The sequence below is a fragment of the Apostichopus japonicus genome, chromosome 13 (assembly GCF_037975245.1).
Source record: "Apostichopus japonicus isolate 1M-3 chromosome 13, ASM3797524v1, whole genome shotgun sequence".
Lineage (NCBI taxonomy): Eukaryota > Metazoa > Echinodermata > Holothuroidea > Aspidochirotida > Stichopodidae > Apostichopus > Apostichopus japonicus.
In genome coordinates this window covers 3,047,950-3,072,173 of record NC_092573.1, presented here as the reverse complement: position 1 = coordinate 3,072,173, position 24,224 = coordinate 3,047,950, and the positions used below count along the sequence as shown (strand labels likewise).

The window sequence follows — 24,224 nt, the reverse complement described above, 5'->3', positions numbered from 1 at the left end:
TGAACAGGTGTTGAATTCTGAGAATATGTGGTAATGGACCTGTCGACATAAAGGTCAGGCTTGGAAAACAATCCATATTGTCACACAATGCTATACAGTACATAAAAAATTATAACTAGAAATGGTATTCGGTGTAAAGTTTGTTATCCCTGGTTCCAAATTCATAAGTTTAAGGTAGTGTTGGAACATGGAGCTATAAACTGTTTATAGCTCCATGGTTGGACCAAGCAGTGTATATTTTCTCCTTTCCACCTCCTCTCTCCCACCTCCTCTCCCCCCCCCCCCTATCCCATGTTCCACCTTTTTCTCTGCTTGTCAGTTTTGTTTTTGAAATTCCAGCCAGTCATCAGCTGACAAACCCTTAACATTTTAGACAGTTGCTAGTTCATATGAGAGTAAAAGAGGAAACTTTCTACCAACTTTCAAACAGGGAATAAATTTTGACATAGATCTTAGATGATAAGGCTGCTTACTTTCACACAGAAAAGATATAAATAAAAAAATTAAAAAAAGACACTTCAAATCCCAGTGGTTAATATGACATTACTTGACAACATGGCAGCAATATGAAATGCCAGATTGAAGAAGCCCACTGGATATATGAGAGGTTGAGGAGGGAGAAGGGAGTGGGGAGTGGGCAGAGGGGAGAGGAGAGAAGGAAGAAGCCCTGGTTGTTCTACATTTTTTCATATAATGAATACATTTCTAGGGTTGATTAAATCTCACACTTGCTTTGTGTAAATTAATCTTTATTACATTCTATAGAAATCTAAATGAACAAGAACAGACTGCTTGAAACCCCCCCAAAAATATCGCCTTTTCCAAAGAAATGAGACTTGAATAATGCAAACTAAGGATTGTAAAAATCCTTTTCATAGATCACCGACTGAAGAAGTTGCACCCAGGGAGAAAATGAGATGTGCTGTGGCAGTACAGACTCACATGCAAGGCACGTATATATCATGGTGCATGAAAATGCAGTTTCATGAAACAGAAAGAAATCAACTCATCCCACGACAAGTCCATTTTCATGTGACATGCATACCCGCTTCAGATACAGTCTCGCCAAACCTGCCCGAAATATATCCCGTTAATTAATGAGAATCTGCTAAACAGGCGATTATTGCTAATCTGGAAGGATCACCACTAATTGCAAACATGTTTTTCTCACATCCCGTTAAGTACCGCTAGAAGCTCTCATTAGAAATTGCCAAGAACAGCTACAAGACACACGTCTGCTTATCACACCAGTCTACATACTACGGAATATATACAGGATTACGAAGGGGTTATCTTACGTCACTAGAAATCTCTGAGTTTCCATGGCGATGGCATTTCAAGAAGCTAGTAATGTTTATCAAAGTAATAGGTGTGGCATAGCTTGGTTTTTTTGGTTGGTTGTTTTTTTTTTTTTGCTTTTGCATTTCTATTTTTTTTGGGTATCCTATAAGTATCAACTCTAATTATTGAGGATGTGAATAAAAGTTCTCAATGATGTGAATATATTATACCTCCAGCAAAATTGGAAATGTAGCTTAAGCTATACATGGGTACCTTAATGTAATGCAAAGAGAATGTGATGTAATGTAAAAATTGTAATATCATGTCAAATATGTAATGTAATGAGAATGCAAAGAATGTAAGTGTAATATATACTCAACTTATCAAACTGTATAGCTATACAGGAATACAATGCAATATCGATAAACATTGGTTTGTTATCTTTTAGTATCTAGATACTAACAGTCAACACTTGTCCGGTCATTGAACACTTCCAATACTTGACTGGTCAACGGTCAACACACATGTATGCAGCAATATACTGTCCCTCCTGACATCTGCCAATATGGGAGAGTGAATAGTCACTATACAACAGTGTCTTTACTGCCTTCAATTAGACAGTCCAGAGGATCATTTTATATTTTAGCATCTGGACAAAAGTGAACATATTTCAAAACATTCCTGGTGAAATTTTGCATTCAATTCCTAGGTATCATGTTCCAGACAACAGTACCGGAAGTTGAATGAACTTGAAGCAGGTGTGATGTCATAGATGCACATACTGGACAAATTTGTTTAATGTTTTTATTTTTGAAGATACATACAATTTTCTCCTTCAAAAGTGGGATGTATTAAATTAACATAAATTAACATATAAATACACTACATTCATTTGGGATGTTGATAGCTTCACATATCCTATTATTAAGGCAAATTCAAAACACTTAAGTAAATAGAAAAATAATAAACAAAGAGGAATCATTATGCTGTCAGTGTGCAACTATGACATCACACCTGTTTGCTTCAAGTTCACTGCATGTACAAACTGTGACAATTTCAACTATCAAAATCTCGGAAATGCAATGTAGGAATTGCGTGCGAACCTCACCGGGATGTTAGTATTTACCTTTATCATTCATTGGTCCAAAATAAATGTTCCTCTGGACTGTATCCTCTCCAGTTGTTGCTACTTTTTAATTTATAATCCAATGACTGAAGTTCAGACTATCGTACAGTAAGGTCTCATTATTATAAACACTCAACTATAAATATCATCCATACAAATGCAGGCGTGAGCAATTAGTAATGACACATTCTGCAAATGTGGAAGAAACATTTAACGTGAGAGATGAACCAAAAGTGGGACAATGGGGTCAAAGTACGAAAAAACTTACTAAAAAATGTTGTAAAATCCTACACAGAAAATAGGCACTGCGAAGTTACTGTAAGTCTTCTGAAACAATTTACGAGTCAGATACCTTTCCATTGAAGAAAATATATTAAACAGTTATTTATTTCCAACAATTGAAATATGGTTGACCATACGTTTGACTATAACAGATTCAAGAGGATGACCTCTGAATTATTTCCTCTGCAGTCTGCATAATGTTAATTGTATTAAAAATGAAATTGTGGTAGCTGAAAAATATGAGTACATCTCTAAGAATACAGCAAGCTCCCCTACTCCCCCCCCCCCCCAAAAAAAAAACCCTTTTCCTCTCAGAAATAGTCTTCAGTATAACCAAGAGCAGCTGTCCTCTTCCTCATGACATTTATGTTTTTTAAATCTCCATTTCGACCCCTTGTAACCTTAATCAACCTTGCTCAAAGATTGTGCCAAATAATCCCACCAAATTTCACTTATGACCTTTGACCTATAACTTAATGTTGATTGTAGTGAATTTTAGGTTTTATCATAACCATTTCAAGGATTAGGCTCATTACCAGGTTATTACACCGTTTTTGACCAAAAAAGACATACAGTACTTTAATACTGTCTTGCAGTTATTCCCTCAGTTCACAATACAGAGTAATTGGGCTTCAAATGGTAGTGGTAGCTCTTAGCCCTATAATAAGCTCATGTATGGTTAACTCATGGTCAAACTTCAAAACTTAATTCTACTGCCACTTCCTAGGGATTCTTCTTCTCTGAGACATTTAGAAAGTGTAATTGGATATTTCTGAATATCTGGGTATAACTAATAGAAAGGCTGGTAATCTCCAGAAAAGTATACTTTATTTTTTTTTTGGGGGGGGGGGTGAATTTTCAGCATTTTTAGCATATCAATACTGATGATCTATCAAGGTAAATGGGGTTGCATTAGTTAAGAAATGGAAACAGCATTATACCTGCTGCCGGCTTTAATCAGACATTGGTGGATGGCAGGTCATATTACCTCTCAAGAGTTCTCTTTACCACTCTTCTCCATGTTCATCACAGATGAACCCACTGATGCAGCAGTCTCTGTTATCCTCTGCCGTCACTCAACGATTTTTCCCTATCGCCAAGCACCGACTCTGATTATGTTCGGGAGGAATAGAGTCTTATTCAAGACACACAACAGAAGAGGAGATGAAGAAACAACCAAAGTGAACAACAGCAGCAAATATCACATTGACCTTGAATTAGCTAATGATAGGCAACGGCTGTGCACATCTATAAATCTGTGAACATTTCAGCTTACGTTTTTTTTTATCTTCTCTTTTTTTTTATTTACCACACCATGGTACGGCTAAACAGGCCAAGATAAAAAAAAAAAAAGGAACAGGTTCACAAACCCCCGCACGATGAACCAAATGTGGCTGCTCAATGACGAATCACGGTTGAGTTTATGGTCGTCCGAGGAAAAAAACAAGAAACAGACACCAAATTAGAATGAAAGGAAAATGACTCAGATATGAGGAGCTTGTTGTTGAAGTTAATTTATAATGAATCATTCCATAGGACTGAAATCTGGATTAAAAAATGAGGCAAAGATTCCTTAAGTCAAATACGGTGACAAGATCACCAGGCTGTAAGCCGTAAGGCCCAGAAATGGAAGCGGAGAAGGAAAAAACAAAAGACAAACAGGCGAAAGATATGTAGAGCTCAAATCCTTTGATGTCTGGATGACCACAGGCTTACATAACCGACTGATATAGGAGAGATTACATCAACGGTTACGTCCTCAATTTATTGACAAAAAACAGGAAAAAACAATTACCCAAATGAAATTTATACACAAGTTGACTAATTCTATAATTTTTTTATGGTAAGTGTTAATTTGTGGAGCACAAATCACAGGTGAGGATGTCCCAACATCAAGGGAGTAATTTCTATACAATGGAAATGTATAGTGTTAGTAAGAAGCATAGTATCCCAAACACTGCACAACTTAAACGGTCTCTCAATATGAGATAGTATTTAAGAATCAACCATCAATCAATTAATCAATCCATCAATCAATGACTACGGCATTTATAGATAACCAAATTGATACAAGTACTGTTTGAAATACACCTCATGAAACAGGAGAGTTTTTCAATCATGGTCCTGAATGCAGTCATACAGACTGTTTTTTTATATTCAGACAATAATTTCATATCTTTGAACCCAAATAAAGTAACCCAGAAAAAAACAATCACCAATCGAAGCAAAACAATTCCAAGGCCCTACAATAAAATGTGACGGGGTGGGAAGGGGCTGGGGTCGGGGGGAGCTTGGTGACCTAAGGACGTCTTCATCCAACATTTGATTTGGAGTATGCCTATATATGGTATCTGGTTAAACCCTCCTTGTTAAGACCCTTGAAAAACATATGCATGAGCACTTTTGTTGTCAATATGTTGTTTAAGCCAGTGTAAATTTATGAGTTCAGACATAATGTTTTCAGACTTGCAGCTGTTCCCTGAGCAAATTGGAGCTTATTATGAAGCGTTCACTACTGAAATGTACTTTATCAAAAAGGTTATTACAACATATTGAAGCCTGGTCATGACTAATACTGTTATGTGTAAAGACTGTTTTGTGGTTTCCATATTGTAGGTGACAGTCTACAAGCTCTGTGGATAGTAAGAAGTTGGGATCAATGGGCGTATCTAATGATATTAGAGCCTTCCCCTTAATAGTCATACCAGGCATAAACATACAACGGAAAGTTAAATTTTTCAGATGGCCGCACGCGGTTTGGGGCGAGTCTTCAATGCCTTTAAGCCTCAAGCATAAGGCATAGCCTAGGCCCAACTCCTCTCCCTCCCCCCTCCCCCCCCCCCATATCTGTCAGGCCTCAACAACAAAAATTATCAGACATTTTGCTCTTTAGAAAATAGGTCATCCCTACCCACTAGAAAGGCATAGTGCCCCTCTGAAAATTCTAGCTTTGCCCATATCCCCGAGATTTTGACTGAATTTGCATGAATTATTCCATCAACATCAACAGCCTGACAGGACAGATGGGTTGGCACATCATATGCACTAATTTTGTAATTTGGTAACAGCAGTGCGAGCAAAGAAAGGAGGAGACCAGGGGGATCATCGCCACCAACCTCCAAAGTCAATGGGGGGGAGGTTTGATCAGGCGATTTTTGCTAAATTTTAAGGTCTTTATTAGCACACTCTTGCTTTGGGAATAATTTTGAGTTTCCATGCCACTCCCATCCTGTTTCCCCCCCCCCAGCCCCTTCCTCTACCTTTGAAATCCTAGCCACATGACTGTTTGGTACAATGTTTTGAAACAATTCTACTGCAATGTACAAATCAATTGGCAAACTTCAGCCATATAAGTGATCTCACCTTATTGCAAATGTTTACAACTGTAACTTGTGAAACACAGACAGAATGAGCTACAGTAGTAAGCACATCAATGTGTCCTATTCGATCCTATTAACCTATTCGACCCTATTCCCTGCTTCCGCTCTCCTAACCCTGGGTCCCAAAGAAAGAAAGAAAAAAAGAACCAATAAGTTAATAATTGCACACATTCACTTTCCCTGTTCGATAGTTTCACACATGTCTGTACAGGTGAGAATATTAACGTAGGTGGTGAAAATCTATTTCACTTAAGTGAAACAGAATTATCCTGTTTACAGCTTTTAGATTTTATTGGCTTAACTCCAATGGATTTTGACCTCAATACAAGCTCTAAATTCCTATTTCTAATTCCTGCAGAGACAATCAAAGCATATGACAGTTATGAAAATCAGGGGAAAAACCCTTTTTTTTAAAATACATTTTAAGAGTAAATCTGGGTAAATGCTTGGGAAAACAGATGACTGGCACCAAAGATACTTAACCGAAGGAAATAAAGATGGCTTTGATTTAATGAACAAATCCATCTCATTATCTTCTTCCCATCCCACCCTACTGCCCACCCCTCCCCCCTCCATCCCACCATCTCTTGCACTTGATTCACGTACATGCCTGCATACCAATCCACATATGTTGCTAACCTCCACTGAATAGCACTAACTCACTCTGTCATCCAATCCCCACCCCATCCCCATCTCACCCTTCCACCTTTACCCTCCTAACACCTCCCTGAACCTGCCACATTTGAATGTAATGTAACCCAAAGAGTAGATAAGAGTAAATACCATTAAAACAGTCCATTAAAATCAAAGCTTTGAACTTAGTACAAGCAGCTGATCATAAAACTTATCACTAGAGGTCAAAAGGTCAATCACAACACCTACTTTCACTGTAGTAGTACTACCAGGTCCCAACAGTTCCACCTCCCAAGATCACCATGCACTACCATACTACTGTACAATACCTTTACACTGTTTCTAATTGCAAACACATATGGGTGTAGTTCTACAGTATACTTCAACTGTTATAATTAACACTGCATAACAACTACATTTCCTTCTTTTTTTTTCTTACACCCCCAAATTATGATCAAGCCCCACAAAAAAAAATATACAAATAAATTCATAAATAAGTATAAGTCACATTGCCCTGCAACCTGTCCACAACTTACCTTTTCTTCTGTAATTCATACAACTCATGTCTGTCCAAAGAAATAGTTACTAATACAAGAAAGAAAAAAAAAAAACTCTTCCTATCTCTGCCAAGTCGAGTCAAATCTCTCCTTTAAAAGCTGTTTGTTCCCTCAGCTATGCAACATCCACTCATAAAATATGCTAATTAATTTTCCGAGAGCCTGTACGCATCCATTACACTGTACAGCAAGATATCAAAGTGTGCTCCCAGGCGAGGGAGTTGCTTAATGCTTTATCAATCGGTTCATTAATGTTTCCTTTCCAAAATGTAAATCAACCAATCAAGAACTCCGTCGAGCAGTCTCACATCCCGCCGTGCACTCAAGGGTGTGTTTAACAGGAGAGCAATCTGACGTTAGTCATAACAATACTATACCCCCACATTAGGGCACTCATTCTATTGCAGCTGCAGATGAAAAAAACTATGTACGTACCTCCACAACTTACAGACCGACGAAGAATAGAAATTAAAAAAATTATCAACATTCAAAGGTGTCAAAAATTGGTTAAGAATTGAACCGCTGACAATAAATCCATCGCTGACAAATTGACTGTAACAAATTAGCATGTTCAGTAATCGTCCAGATCTAACGGATTTAGCACAGACTCCGATCGAGACCCCCGACAGAACATCAAAAACAGAAAATCCAAAATCCAATAAATATTCATACGAAAGGTAGCAAATGTATATCTAATTTCATGGACATTATTCCGACTTTTGCTCAAGGTTGCCACGCGTCTAGAGTTCTGTCGACAAATTAGGTACGACAGAAAGAATGCCACTCCGTGAACTCGGCCTTTTCCTGACAGAGATTAAAACAGCTCTCGGTCTATCTATCGAGAGCAGCGAGTGTAAAAAATAATGTCGAAGAAACCTGTGGTGATATATCCTTGCACTACAGTGCTAAGGATGACTGTACGATTTCCTGTCCATCCATTTCCCATAAAGTTACCATAATTGCTGATAAATTTCAACTCCCTGGGGTAACCGATCACTCAAGAACCAATTGAGTCCACAGGAATATGTCATAACCTGAAGCAAGTCTCAGATTAGCTCTCTGTTGACATGTTACTCGGCCTACTAGATCTTCCCCCCTAATCCCTTATCTACACAAACAAGCACTGTCCGGTTGTAACAGTTAGCATCAATAACAGAGATTAAAATCCCCCGTCAAAGTTTAGACACTGCAAAATGTTTCTTCCAGAAGCTGTTTAAAAGAACAGCAGACCTATGAATAATAATTTTGGTGTCTGGCTAATCCAATTACAACACACAGACAGCAAAGCACTACTCTCCCAAGTTTTAAGTGTTGAAAGCCAGTCAGGGAGAGAACAGAGATTTGTGTCACAAGGGGTTTATGATAGATTAATGCTAAACACAGCTTACAACACAGCAGTCCAAACACTTCCAGAGATTATGGCCTATCATCCACATCACAAGTAATATAGTCAGTTAACCCGCCTGCCTTGCACGGTAAGTTCCCAAACTCAGTATGTGGGATGGTTAAATTTACACAATTTGTTGCCAGAAGGGTTCCCAGCAGAGCTGTATAAATGACTGAAGAGCAAGGAGGCTGGTGCTAACTCGGTGACCTCAGCTGACCTTAGCCTAGAGGAGAAGAATGCAGCACATACCATTATACAGAGTGGGGTGTTAGGTCTGTAAACATGTCATTCTTTTTAATGACACATGGGTGGCTACATTGGAGGAGTACACTACTACTACACGATGAAGGCGACGGCCGTCGGCGGAGGTGATACATGAATCCGAATGAGGAGTACCGACACACGACACACATGTAGCAGCAGCAGCAGCAGTGCGGGGAAGAAAAATATTAGTCTGGTAGTGCGTTGTTGTCTCATTATGCAGAGTGAGAGAGCTAGAGAAAGGACAAATGATGAGTTGGATGGGACAGCAGGCTGTATCAATGTATCTAAAGTACAGAGGAATGTGTGTTGTTGTGTTTGAAGAAGCCAGCTGGAGAATGGCATCTTGAACATTAAGCAGTAGTAGTAGTACAATAGAAAGATATGAACAGGGAAGGATACTTTGTTGCTACAATACTTCCCCCTATCGTAAGAGATTTATTTGCCTCCTACAAATCACCGACATAAATGTAGGTCTTAATTTCAATTTAATTTACACAAGGAAATGTAAACGTTGCACAAGAATGTCTACCAGAATGTCTGAGTTATCACGCCCTTAATCTTTCTTTGCGTAAATCCTCGCAAATAAAATATTTGATTTTAAATGTCAAGCTTGTTTGTATGAATCAACCATACGAAAAGAGATTTGTGGAATTTGTTTTTCTCTGTCTTTCTTGCTTCAACTTATTTACATCTAGGCCTAAATAATGGGAACATTTATATGTCTACACTGTGATAAATGGCTATTTATGAAAATAACAAAAAATTAAATCATGGTACAGAATGCGACATTTGAATGTACCCAAAATAAATGAAAACTTGCAGCTTTTGATTCAAAATTCTTCTCTTCCCGCTAAGTACTGGATAAACTTGATGAAATGTTGCATAACAACAAGCTTGGTGGCATGGTAGACATTTTTTAGATTGAATATATAGCACACAGCTCCTTCAGGGATCAATTATTAACCAGAATGCAAAAAATGCATTGTAGTTGTGATGATGTAACATGGGCAGTTTTCTTCATGAATCTGATGAAATGTATAGTGAGGGTGTAGTAAATATACAGCTCGAAGTAAATATACAGTTGTGAAAAGTCTTAAAAGATTTATCTGGTTAACAATCAGTCTGTTGCTAAGTAAGTACTGATCAATGAATCTGTTTGTCCTATGTACAGAATATTGTGACCACACAAGGCTGTGTTTGATCAGATAATATCAAAGAAAGCCAGTAGGCTTTGTGATTCCTTGTCTCAGAAATCTAAGGCTACCTAAATGATATTTGTTTATAGATTAAGTTACAATATGTCTGTATGCATATCTTCAGTCAGACATGTTTCCCTGTTGATATCTGGTGTTTACAAGGTTTTTAGTTTGTACTCGTGTGACCTCAAATGACCTACCTCTACAGAGAATGTGGTTTTTCTACTCAGTATGTGGCATGCACATGCCAAATATGAGATTCACTGAAGTTTCCCCATCTTGAGATCGCGTGTTTACAAGGTTTTCACAATATGACTTCTGGTGACCTCAAATGATCTTTGACTTCATCAAAAACAATGAAGGTTTCCTGAATAATTACCGGGCATCCACATGCTAAGTATGTGATTCATCAATGGTTGCCTTCTTGAGATATGTATTTATAAGGTCTTCATAGTTTCCCCTCTGGTTACCTCAAATGTTCTTCAACTCAATATGAGGCACAACATGCCAAGCATGAGATTCATCAAAGCTGTTCTTCTTGAGATATCATGTTTACAATGTTTCCACAGTTTGAACTCTGGTGACCTTGTACGACCTTTGATACCAGCCAAAAACAATAGCAGCCAAGAAATCACTATGTTGCATGTACATGGCTAGTTTGAAATCTATCCAACTTTTGTCATGTGTTTACAAGGTTTTCACAGTTTGACCTCTGGTGACCTGAAATGATCTTTGGCCTACACCATAATCCGTAGGGTTCTTCTACTTAATATGGGGCATCCACATGTCAAGTACGAGATTCAGCAAATCATCCACATTTGATATATTGTGTTTACAAGGTTTTCAAAGTTTGACCAGTGGTGACCTAGTATGGCCTTTGATCCCAGCCAAAAAGAAGTAGCACCTTAAGAATATGAGTCATTGTGTTTACAAGCCAAAGCATCACATACACACACACACCATCATGACCGCAATGATTCCTTTTGCTTTCAGCAAGGAATCAAAATATGAAAAAAAATTACTTGAAAAGCTGCTTTAAACGACTCTTGTTATTCAAACATGTAAATTACAGTGCAGGTACAAATTAAGCACACAGAGGGCGATAGTCCAGATTAACCTTTAAAAATATGCAGATACAAGACAAAACATAAACAGAGAAATGTAGTCTAGCAAAAAGCAACATTTTCGCCATATTCTTTTCCTTCATTTGTTTTTTATCTGACATGTACTTGGAAGAAGTATTCAATATCATTGGATGTTTGATAATGCATATGAATCTACAGCACATGGGCTGTGTGAATATATTAATAAGTACTGTATGTGGCCTGTATGTCAATAAATGTCATATTTTTAACAGGAAGTACAAAGCTTTCTTTACTGTATAAACCTCATTTACGAAATGAGTGATCAAAAGAAGTGAACTATGGATTCCCCCTTCCACTGCTTGAACATGACAAACGTGACCAGACAGGATAGCAATGATACTATATGACTCATTGTCAGTTATGTCACTCTTGCTCCAACTCATCATCTTCATGAGATGAAATCAAAAGGCAAAACGCCATCGGGCAAATACAAAAGCATGCTAGATATGTTGGTTGGACATCAAAACAATGGCCTGATATGTACACTCTGGTTTGATTGAGTGAAATAATTGCGATACATGGACAAACGAGGAAACAACTGATCTGCCAGTACGCAAGATGACGCTACAATATTAAAATTACTGCAACTACAAAAAAATAGCAAAACTGCTACATATACAAAATAAATTGCTATACAATGTAGAAGTGATTAATATGACTTATTAGCTGTTTTTCTTAAGGGGGGGGGGGGGGAGAGAGAGAGAGTTTTACTATATTTCATGATAAATTAATTTCCTCAACTCTCAAAACTATACTATTTGAAATCTATACAAATGTCACATAACTCTTAGCTTAAAAATTCAAGTTTTACTCAAAAGCATGTAAAGAAAGAGGGTACTGTTGTTTGTCAATTATTAATATCTTAACAAGAGGTATAGAGAGCAACATTGAAAACTGATATATTTTTAATCTGAGAAATCCCTCATTTCAAGCTGAGATGATTATATATAATTTGTATAGCAACATTTGTTTGTACTAGGGGCAGTGCACATATTCTTCTACCAAAAAAACTAGACCTCAGTTCACACTGAACCAGTTCACCAGTGTCTGATCACTAACATACAGTAGCTTGACACGTGTAACACTCTTAGTCTAAATACCCAATTACACAAAAACCCTGACAAAGACTGACGACAACGGGCGACGACCAAGTCGGTTGTTCTGCAAACACAAGAAATCTTACTTCTATAATTGTTACCATGACGGTGGCATCTATAGGATATTGTATGTGGTATATGTACATGCCCTGTTCTCTTTTTTGTAAAACTACAAAGAAATGTCCTTGTTGACCTCAAAAATGCTCAAAAACTTTGGGGAAAACATGAATAGCAGAGCTGTTTCTATAACCATGGGAAAATAACATTTCTTGTCAGTACCAGGCAGACAGGGTGATCCCAAGAGGTCATGTAAAGAAAAGTATTCTATTGGCACAAACATGAGACTGCAAGAATAAGCAATCGGGATCTGCTGTTCTTCACCGTCACAAAGGTGCCAATATCGTTTTGAAAGGAGGAAAGATCAAAAGACTACATATATCGTATGTAAAGCTAGTGTACATTTGGTGGCAACATTGTGTGACTCTGTTCAATCCACATCATATTCACAACAGTGTTGGATAAAGGTCTTAAAATTCAGACTACTAAATGGCTAAATGCCTGTAAAAAAAGAAACATGCAGTTGGCATTTTTTTTTGGCCAGTAGACGTTAAGTTATAAACACATGATAAGTTGGTCCAAAACCAAAAAGACCTTCCATAGCTAGAATAAACCCAATATTATTGGCACAAATATTTTCCTGTCCCCCCCCCTCCCCCATAAGCCTGTGAGGTAACTAGTGTGTGAGCACTGGTAATTCAGGGAAAATGTTAGTCGGGGGAACTGGATTTTAGCCAGTAGATTCCCTTTAAGCAGTTTTCATATTTGCCAGTGGCTCAAATGGATTTAGATCTATACCTGTACCTGATTAAAGTAGTCTGCGTGGTTACAACCACATGACTTAATATAAGCTCTTAATTAGTGAGTTGGTAAACATTTATTTCACAGTAGAAAATTGATGTCCCCCAAAATGGAAAGCCATCTTTTACTTATCACTTGGAAAGCTCGAATAGGAGTATTGAGGGTAGAGGGTGGGAGGGGAGAAGAGGGCTGTAAAAATTTATATTTAGATCTATACTAAACTGGGACCAGAATTCCCAGAGCAGACTGAGCAACCTCTTTTGAAAAGAAAAAAAAACTTCAGAAGGGGGGGGGTGACCCCACCATACCTCTTCACTGAATATTATTAATTCATTATCTTCAAATAATAACAGGTCAACTATAAATGCAACCAGAACAAACTATAGTTTTAATATCAAAATTTGTGCAAGAAAAAGTCAAATTCAACAAGGTGTTTTCAGAGCGGCAAAGTAAAAATTTGCAACTTTGTGGCATCAGTTTATTCATTCTGTCAGGGTAGGCTGAGGTGAATACTTAAACAGCTGACAGGAGCACTGGCTAGCTTTCCAGTGCAGAATTAACGCACATATATAATATTCAGAAAAATTTTCCCACTGAATCCCCAAAGGTACCAGAGCAATTTGCAAATTCCACCCACAATTTTTTTTTTCAATCATAAATTCCTGGAATGTCATTAAAACTTGCAGTAGTGAAGCTATAGGTGGTACAGTTTAGGTGCAGTTTTCATTGAGAGAAATGATATACATGAAGCTCAGTATCTAGAATGGGATTAATGTAGAGTAATGTTAACCTAAGCTTTAAAGGTCAGATTGCCATGGTAATTTTTTGCCAAAAATAAACTCATGTTCTTGGTGAAGTTTAATGCAATATCACTTGTAACCTGTATAGGGACAGCAAATAATAACAAGGAAAAACATATAGAAAAGTGCAGTTTCAGTGTAAGAGAAATAACACATGCATGTTGAAGTACACATGTATATGGATGGAAATGCTACATGGGAACTCAACTGCTATGAATATTCATGAGCAATTATTATGTGTCTCTATTTCCATACATTTCTGCACTTTTAGCTGCCCTATAATAGGAACTCCTTTAACAGAGGAATGTGTTTGCTACCTATTGTAGGCTCGGTTTAGCTTTACCAGTCATGCTGGTGTAAAGTGAATGGCATTGTGTCAGCAATAACTGCAATCAAACCATTTGAGGCAGACTATCATGTTCGCTCTGAGCAAACACAAGGAGAGAAAAGACGTCCTAGAAACTATGAAAGTTAACTACTACACTCATATTTCTTGGAGGTTACTACTACTGCTTTATTAACAATATACAGTAAACAGGGGATGGTTTGTGACAACAATTCATTATTCTCTTTCTAATTTGTTTATAAGCTAGCCCATCACTGACAAAGTGTATTGATAGACTTTGTGTATAAACCGTGACGAAACATTTCTACAAGCCTTCAACTGTTACTTGCGCACGTACAGGGAAGTGAAAGTTGCCATTGTTTGTATAAAGAAAAAGCAGAGTTTACAAAATCAGTTTCTAACGAATTAGCAAATTCCACTTTCGATTAGTCAATATGGGAAATCAAATTTTTCTTGTTTATATACAAGATAAAACGGATAATTTAATAATGAAAGGTTCAAAGGTCACTCTTAGCTGTCTATAACGTTAAAATTCACTGGTAAGTTTACAAACATCTGAGTCAATAAAACACTTTGCATTACAAGGTAAGAGAGACACTTCAGTCCTGCGCCTGAGGTATTTTGAAATCTGTATCTAATCCATGAACTCAAAGAAAAAATGATTGAGCTACGATTTTCAGTCATTATCAGGTCACGTCATGAGAACACACAACCACTTTTTCTCATTACTTTCAGTACCCCAATTATGCAAATTATTTTGACATCAATTCATGTACCATTTTAATACCTCATGTAAGATTTCTTCTATGCTATGTATGCGACAGGAAAGGCTCCAAACGACTAAACACATTTATTATGCTCACACAGCAGTTTTAATTTTGCCAAATGAGAGCTCAACTCTTCGTACTGTACCTACAAGCCAAGCTGTAAATACACACAGAGAAACACTCACACATACTTTAACACTCCAACACCATCACATCCCTTTTTTCCTTCAGCAAGGAATCAAAAGAGCCATTTTATTTAACATTTACTTTCAAAGGTAACATAGCAACAGATATTTTGAGCATGGAAGAACAAAATAACCAACTTTAGTCTTCCACGAAAGTATCACTTTGTTTCTCTATGGTTTATTATGGCGCATATTTATATCAAGATATGAAATCTCAATAACTGATGTGAGCTTCTCCTCCGTCCTGCTTAATTAATTAATATCGGTTGAATTGATGGCACAGTCTATCTCCGCCTAGTTTCCCACTGTTCGTTTTAAGGTTTATGTTTTATATTTCCCTTTCAAAAAGGAAAAGCACCTCATATAATATTGCTTAGCAGTTTATTGAACAACATAGATAACAGGTGTAAAGCACTCTTGGTGCAGAGTTAAAAGATGTTTCCTCGGGACAGCTGGCGACCAAGGTGAAAGGTAGCGTTTTAGAGCACTTTTGTGGATTTTACGCTTTACAAAATAAATTATTATTATTATTATTATTATCTTGCTCTTTAGCCAGGAGAAACTGAAGTGATGGGAAGAGGGAGACTTCTTCAATTTCAGCAGAATAAAAATTAATACTTGTGACAGTTTATGGTACTATAGATGAGGTCAAAGCAGATACCTTTCTGCTAGGATTTCATGAGCAGGACCCATCATGGTGCTTGTACTGTTGTGAGTACCCGTACAGTCACCAGCTGTGCTAATATTGGTCCTCATGATTTTGTACTCGGGCCTTTTTGCAAATCTAGTATACACACTATTCTAAGGTTACACACTAGTACCCATCCCTAAGAGAGTTGTCCTAGAACTTGTTATATTACAGAGGGAAATTCTTCTTGTACCCATGCTAAGAGAGTTGTCCTAGAACTTGTGTTATATTACCGAGGGGAAATTTTAGTACTCGTACTCATGCTATTGTGCTCACTTGTCCGGTACCTACTGTACGTACACCACTTGATATGTTAGGACAGTCCATGTATGAGATTATCAAGTCTAACATCAATATAGGTGGAACTTCAACCAGCGCATGGTCATGCATGCCTTGTGAAGACCCATTGCTGAATTCCAGGTTACCATAAATCATTTTGAACTCTCCTCTACTTACTGTATGGTAGTACCCTAGCTGTTGTTAATATCCCTGTGGCTAATTCAATCTTTCTTTATTATCTCGATAAAGTCTTTCTTCTTTTCTTTTTATACTTTTGATTAACTTTTTACCTTTTTCACCTCTCTCTCTCCTCTAAAGTAATTTTGCCATCTGATGATTAACTCATTTAGAAAACTATGTCAAATCATCCTATGACAATTAAGAGAGGCCTATGGCTTAAAGGGTCACTTTGTGTATTTGTAAACATCACATTTTTTAAGAAAGAGTAGCCTTTTTTAAAATCAAGGAGAGACTGAACATGCTGCATGGATGCTAGACGATGACGAAATTCTTAGCAAATAGCTAAACGTCCTTCCTTTCGATAACGATATATATGAAAAAGGAGCAGCACTGGTTGGAATTTATAATATTGGAATGATTCAAGTTTGATTAATAATTTCACACGAAAAAAAAAAATTGTTTTTTCAGAAATGTTCATAAAACTTAGCTTCAATAATTGTTTCACAAGTGACATAAAATAATTTAAATAAAAAATATTATCCAATATTATCTATGGGATTACTTGGTCCTACAAATTTATGACCACATTTTTTTGTTTTGTTTTGGAGGGGAGGATGTATTTTCCAATTCCTGTTCATCTTGTTAAGAGATATATTTTGTTAGTATTAAAGTAATTGGAACTTCATTCAGGCATTCACAATAAACATTTTGACTAACACCTTCAATGGAAATTGAAAACTGCATGTGTACAGTACACATTTATAAAGAATACATACTCCTTTAACATGACAATCAAAACCACTCTGTGGAGATGAAATTGCATTACCATTTACCATAAAAGCATTTGAGATAGGCAGTCTGCGACAACCGGCATCATTTTCCATTAGCTGACATTTGATTTATTACCCTGCCAAGGCAAGCTAAAGTTCTGTTTGACCATGTCATTCTGCTGCACTTGTTATGCTTTCCCCTTTTTTTAACTTACTGCTATAAAAACTTGTTTTGAGCCTTTCTTCAGTTGCAAATTAACTAACAGACGAGAGACACAGTTATTAGATACAGGAGTTCGCCTCTTCCCTTAATCTGCAGCTGCGGTCGTAAAACGACAGATCTAACGGATTCCAAACCCATTTTCAGATTTGAGGCCTGATACATTTGGAGTCATTATCAGTCGTAACAAAGATGAAATCTTTCCCCAGCTTTTATTAAGTTCTCCTCATCAGGCGAATGTAAAAGAATCGATAAGAATATTAGACAGCGGCAAAAGGTACAGTGAAGTGAAATGGCTTAAATTACAAAACTAATGTGGGACAGAGCAAAGAAAACTATAAAAATTTCAACCAAAAGAAATACAGGGCAAATTTATGCATAGTGGATCTACAAAAACCACACTAGACACGTTCTAATACCTTGGCAAAGAATTCCATACAGTCAAGAGTCATAGGGAAAGGTAAGCAAGTAGTTTGGGCAGACCCTCCTCCCGCACCTAGCGGGGTCGGGCGGGACAGGTGGTGAGGGTGCATCAATATTTTCACATGGCTACGGTGCCACTACCACTGAACTCTACCCTGTTGCCCATGCACACTATCCCCTCCCCCCTCCCCCCCACCTTTCCCCTAACTTGAGATGAGGGAGGGGGTCCGTCTTCGCCCAAGTTGGGATAGGATATGTAGTAGCTGATATGTGAGGTTTCCCGATAGGAAAGTACAAGCTCTATATAGAGACAATTTGAATAGTGCAATGTTTTGGTACAAAATGGTAATTTGCGTACTGGCTTGGTAAAAGGTTTTTTTTTTAAACGGGGGCAACGGAAAACACCCAGGAGAGGCACTAATACCATCTAGTAGTGCATCAAGCTTTCTGATCATTATCACCAAGTTGTTTATTTGTTTTTTGATCTATAAATCCCTTCCTATGAAATAATTAGGAGAGGAGGGAGGGTTGGGGGGGGGGGGGTGGATGGAGAAGGGAGAATCACTGGGAGATTAATTAGTATTATTAGTATTAGTATTATATGTAGACACAAATATGCAGGGGCCAATTCAAAACAAGATGATGCCTATTATGTATGAGCTACTCAACACATACAGTTGCCAGGTTATATGATTAACGGTGTAATCACATACAGTTTCCAGTCTATATGTTTAACGGGTAAACACATACAGTTGCCAGGCTATATGATTTACGGTATCAACATGTACATTTGCCCTCCACAAGCATGAGCAATCAAACGAAGGAATTTAAGATCTCTTACAGGATTTGTATACACTTACACACCATGTGTTATCGTCAATCCACTTGATTTTTATTGAAACTTATTACGAAGCCCACTAATTCCGTGTTATATTTGCGTGCCCGGATCCGGAAGATTTTTTTTCATCAGAAACTGTGAGAATCGGCAACTTGGCTAATACATTAATATCATCTAGGGTTACAGCTTTCCCCATAAAACTAATCAAGTGTTGTGCATTAAAGTTACTATCCCAAATGCTGGCACTAATAGAATTTACTGGCTGGCTTGAAACAATTCCCTCTAGACAAGGAACTCTGCTTAAAAGAAATCTTAACCTGACAGCTAACGAAAAGAGAGAACTTAAAGTTATATAGAGGTGACTGAATTTACCAAATCCGTTACAAAAACTAATCCAGTGTTGAAGAGTAGAAAAACAACATGAGTACATTAGAAATGGAGCCATCTCAGGTCAAATACAAATGTTCACAAGACATATTGGCTGGGGAGGGAGAGAGGTTCAATTCGGCTAAAGTCTGTAGAGAGACTAGTAAAATACAAACCAGGGTACATGAGTTTTAATGAATGTTGCATTCCTTTAATAAGATGAAAACAACCCAACCCTGGGCAAGCGTCAACCGAAATAGCTTCGCAAACCAAGAAGCGTCAGTAATCTGATCAAATTTCATTACTCAAGCAAACGTGACTATCGCTGAAGATGACTATACGTAGCCGGGGTATTGGATGAGAGGATAATGCGGAGCAGTGAAGAGATGCGTTTGGATGTCCTTGTGACACTCTCAGAGCAAGATAAACACAAATTGCTAACATCAAATTGTCCATTAAAAGATTGAACAGGTAAAGAGACTAATTGAAGATAAAATTGACTTGTTTCACACGGTAAGAGCATGATCCTCACCTCGCTTTCATAAAGTGTCGCGATGTATATATATATAAGTTTATGGAGCCATAAAAGACATCCATCAGTAATGGAAGGAATGACATTTTCAACTCCTCACAAGTCAAACATCCATTAAGAGATCTACATACACAGAAAACATGCTAAGTAGGGTTTACTACGTCCATTCCATCTGAAGGAGAAACAACACCCCCACATTCGTCAATGAACTTTGTCATTCACAAATGTTGAAACAAACCGCAACGGTTATATTGAGAAACCTCATTTCAATTTAATGTGACTTTAGGAACTTAGTGTTTACAGTATTCAAGGAAGAATGAAGACTTTAACAAATCTAGAAGTGACTTTACAGGCCCAATAGTCTCAAGTTTCTCAAAATTTTGTCATTCATATACTTCAAAATTTTGTTGCTAAGATATCAAGATTCTAGTTTCGTTTGAGAGTGGCATTGCATAGTATCATAATGCTAACAATACAATCACAGTCACAGAGCTGCTTAACTTTTTGCTATGTCCAGTAACATGATTGTAAAATTTGCAAGCATTAAGTTACTAGTATCATCATTCATGGGTCTTTTAGGCTTTGTGCTAGTTTATTTGTCCCTACCCACTACATCATCAAATGTAACAGGGTCAGTGAAGTTTTCACCATTTTCACCAGTTGCTTATGAGGTCAAGATCTAATCTGAGATGAATTATAGTTCATTCTTCATTCGCAGGTTGAAGGGGATGGAAGGGAAGGGATGGGAAAGATGTAGAGGGAGGGGAGGGAAATGGAGGGGAGGAAAAAGGAGGTGATTGAAGAATGGAAGTGAGGGCATGACGGCAATGAGACATGGAAGGGAGGGGAAATTCAGGGGAGGGGAAGGGAGAAAGAGCTGCTTATTGCATTTATGACTATTGCCAGGTTACAATACTGGTAGGGTTCTCCACACTAATTTTGCATAATTAGGTGAACCAACTGATCATGAAAGCTAGTATCCATGGCTACCTTTCTTTACCATTATAATAATCTGCAAAGAGGATCAATCCCAACCATGACAGTGAATGCATGTGATCAAATGGTGATGCTATAGTGGGGAATATAACTCTTCTAAAGATTGAATCCGGTTGGGAGGTCATAGTTCAAATGTAGTAAGCGGTGCAGGGGGGGGGGGGGATCTCATGTCAAAGTGTCAGTAAGGAGAAATGTAGAAGTTATCCATTGTAAGCATCTCATGCACATAGGTTTATGATAATGGCTATCTCTGTGTCTCCTGTCACCCAGGGAGGGAGGGCGCAGTGCTAAAATGTTTCCAGTGTGTAGTTAGGCAGATATGAAAGTGCAGATGTGGAGTGGGAGACAGGTAAGAGAGGAACAAAGTCAATTGTCCATTTAGAAATGTAGAAATCTACATAATGTTATGTTCAATGTTTCTAAGATACTGATTACAGAAGATTAAAGATTCTCTATTTTCACTAAATAACATTCCCTGAGTATATAAAATACAGTTTTAACCATTCCTAACTCTCCCAAAATGTTATGGATGCATATATATTCCTTGTTGTACCAATATCTATGGCAAGAAGATCAGTGCCAACAAATGACACATGACATCAACATTGTTTTTCAAACCTAAAATAAAGAAAAGCTAATGGCCAAAGACTAATTAATTGCAAAGCATCATAACATCCTTCAGGTGAAACCACTTAACAAGTTTGTTTAATTTCAACACCAACGGTAAACAAGGTTATTGTCAAATCCCTCTGAAATTGCAATAAGACATTATTACGCGGATCACCGCTTATAGACATAAAGACTAAAGAGCAGGCAGCTCTCAAAAGCAATTTCCTGCTCTAATTTATCTTCTCAGAAAAACACCTACTCCTCTTGGCTGCCTCCCAAGAAGATGACAAAATTACTACAGAAGCCAAAGACAGCCATATTGATACAAAATCCACACAAATATAAACAAAAAAACAGTACCAGTTGACAGACTATTCCTAATTCCTAATATAACTAAGCCTTTCAAAATCAACTTCTTATAAAATGCTTTTAACAGACGATTTATTTGGCTGTAATTAGATTGTTACAAACTTGAGGCTGTCCTTTCGTCAAAAGGAAGTTAAGTAATTGATCTGTACAGATAGCTGTTTCAGTTTCAAATGGGAAGAATCAGAAAACAACAAAAGGATTGGTTAGAGAGGCAAGTTACATTTTGACACATGAAGAGAATCGGAGAGGAACATGATACCCTGCGCTATTATTTACAGCCATGTGATCAGAATGTTAAAATTATAAACATACAACCATTTGATGCTGGGCAACTTTTGACAGATCCTAGTTTTACTGGAACATTAGTTGCATCATAAATACATTCTTACTGAATAACAGCTTTCATAAACTGTACAAAGACAGGAAGTTTTGTAGAAGTCCCATCTCTTCTCAAATTTTGCAGTGTTTCATGAAGATATGATACTGAGTTTTATCATTCTAGCCTCCTGATGCAAGCAACATTTAAGTACTGAAACGTGCTGAAACATGTGCAGGTTACACATCTTAACAACGAACCTTATTGGCTAGAGCAAGATTTGAGCCAGTAACCTCAGGGTAGCAAGCCCTATTGTATGAGTTATCCCCCCCCCCTCCCATGTAACTGTATTGGGAAGACTGCATGGCACTGATATTTCTTCCTCTGCTGTATATGTTACTGCTGGTGATGAGTCATACAACAACTGAGCATGACACTAAGGTCACAACTTTTTCCTTTACATGATTGTGAAACAAAAACTCACTTTACACCAAGCAAATAGGCATTTAAAGATGCAAGCCAAGCCAACTTTTACACATCTTAACTATCCTAGAATCTGCCAGTAAAACTTAGTGATGAATCTATGTACCTTCATAACATTCCAGGCCACAAACAAGTTAAACAACATTCCATTTTGATGTCATGACCCCATGTGCTCACTTGATTGATTCCAGGCATGAGTTTTTGTCTTCACATGAGGGCACCAACATGGCGACCCCCACAAACAGGATGTACCCAGTCTATACCCTGGATGCATCCATCCTCTCTATCAAATTACTGAACAATAGTAGCTTCCTGCAGCCAGGAATGCATCAGTGGTACAGTAGAATGATAATCACTTTATTTTCTAGCTTCTCGACACCTGGTAGATACCATCTTCACTGATCTCCATCAAGACTGGTCTACACTTCCTGCCCGAAGGCCTTCCGCGATCCAGTTTTTTTTTTTCGGTAGTGGATGCGTCTTCTCGTCCTCATTTTGCTGTTCTCTTTCTACGTTCTTTTTCTTTTCTCTCTCTCTCTCTCTTTTTTTAATTTTTTTTTTTTTTATCTCGACTGCGTTACGACATGCCTCCTCCACGATGACTGTGAGGAGTCCGAGTAGGCTCAAATTTCAACATCGTTTACAGAAAGAGCAATTGGACACGTTTACCCTGCCCTCCGGACAAAATTAAAGGAAAGGCCTCTCCAAGGTGATGGTGTTATGATGCGAACGAGAAGAGAGAAATTGTAGCTTAATAAGAGGGCCTCTGGGCATATTGTTCAGATCAGTGGGATTTGATGTCATATTGAAAGGGAAATGAAAAGATAAGGGGAGTTTTTCATACTCAAAATGAAAAACATAAGGAGCGACACGGAAAGATTGCTAGAGGGCCAACATCAGGTTAAACGATGAATAATGTTACAAACAGAAAAGGTTAAGGGGACACGCAAAGAAACAAGGTTGATTCTACTAGTCTTGAAGGAGACGATGAATCTATTGGTGGTCACATCAAGGTCACAACCCTTCCGGGTATTTACCCTCTGGTGGGGGTAATCAAGGCCATGGTAGGTTAATCAGATTTCCAAGAAGTAATATACTGTAGATATAGAAAAATAATATTTTGACAACCATAACAAAAAGCTGTGATGAACCACAAACTAAAAAAAAAAAAGATGACACCAATTTTACAAGAATCAGGATAAAAGGGAATATATCTGCATGTCTTCAAGCAAATTGGGAAGTTTCTGCTATAACTGTGGTCAAATTAAAGAATTCTGATGTCCCAAGACACAAAATCAGATAGATTACCAGGAAGTATTTCCATGGATAGACTATACAGTAAGATTTAACCCCACTTCATAATTTGAGCATGTAGCCTTAGGTCACTAGATCTTAGCTCTGGTACGTAGTAAGAGTGAATAGGTTGAAGTCATGGAAATGGTTCTTCTGCATATACTTTAACACATAACACATACCATGACACATTAAACTGCATTTGAGTTGTTATTATTTGTAATCACCTGTAATGTGCCTATACACAAAAGGTTGTAAAACAGTTGACCACCCCCCCCCCCCCCCCCGCTCCATGATCGTATGTACTTGTGAGAGGTGGTTGTTACATGTGATTTCCTCAATCCTTGAATTCTTTGTAACGATATTTAATATCAACTTTTTGTGAGCAAAGTAAATGACATCATCGATGCATCTAGACTTGACAGTTGTGCTACTTGATATATGGTAAAAGTAAAAGTCATGAAAATTGAATGGAGGTTTATATTACCAGAGGTCTTGGGAAAATGTCTTCCTTTGGATGTAAAGATCTTCACTGATAACAACATTCAATGAGACCTT

General features: G+C 37.6%; 1 protein-coding gene across 3 annotated transcripts in view; it reads right to left on the bottom strand.

Annotated features, from left to right (window-relative positions):
- Nucleotides 1-24,224, bottom strand: part of LOC139978480 (uncharacterized) — a 137,538-nt gene that overhangs the window by 81,273 nt on the left and 32,041 nt on the right. The window contains exon 1 of one of the 3 annotated variants that reach the window (XM_071988747.1): nt 7,239-8,786. The exons of the other annotated variants lie outside the window; for them this stretch is intronic. The gene's annotated coding sequence lies outside the window, so the exon portion shown is untranslated. Of the gene's footprint in view, nt 1-7,238; nt 8,787-24,224 lie in introns of those variants that run through there. 3 annotated transcript variants of the gene reach the window in all.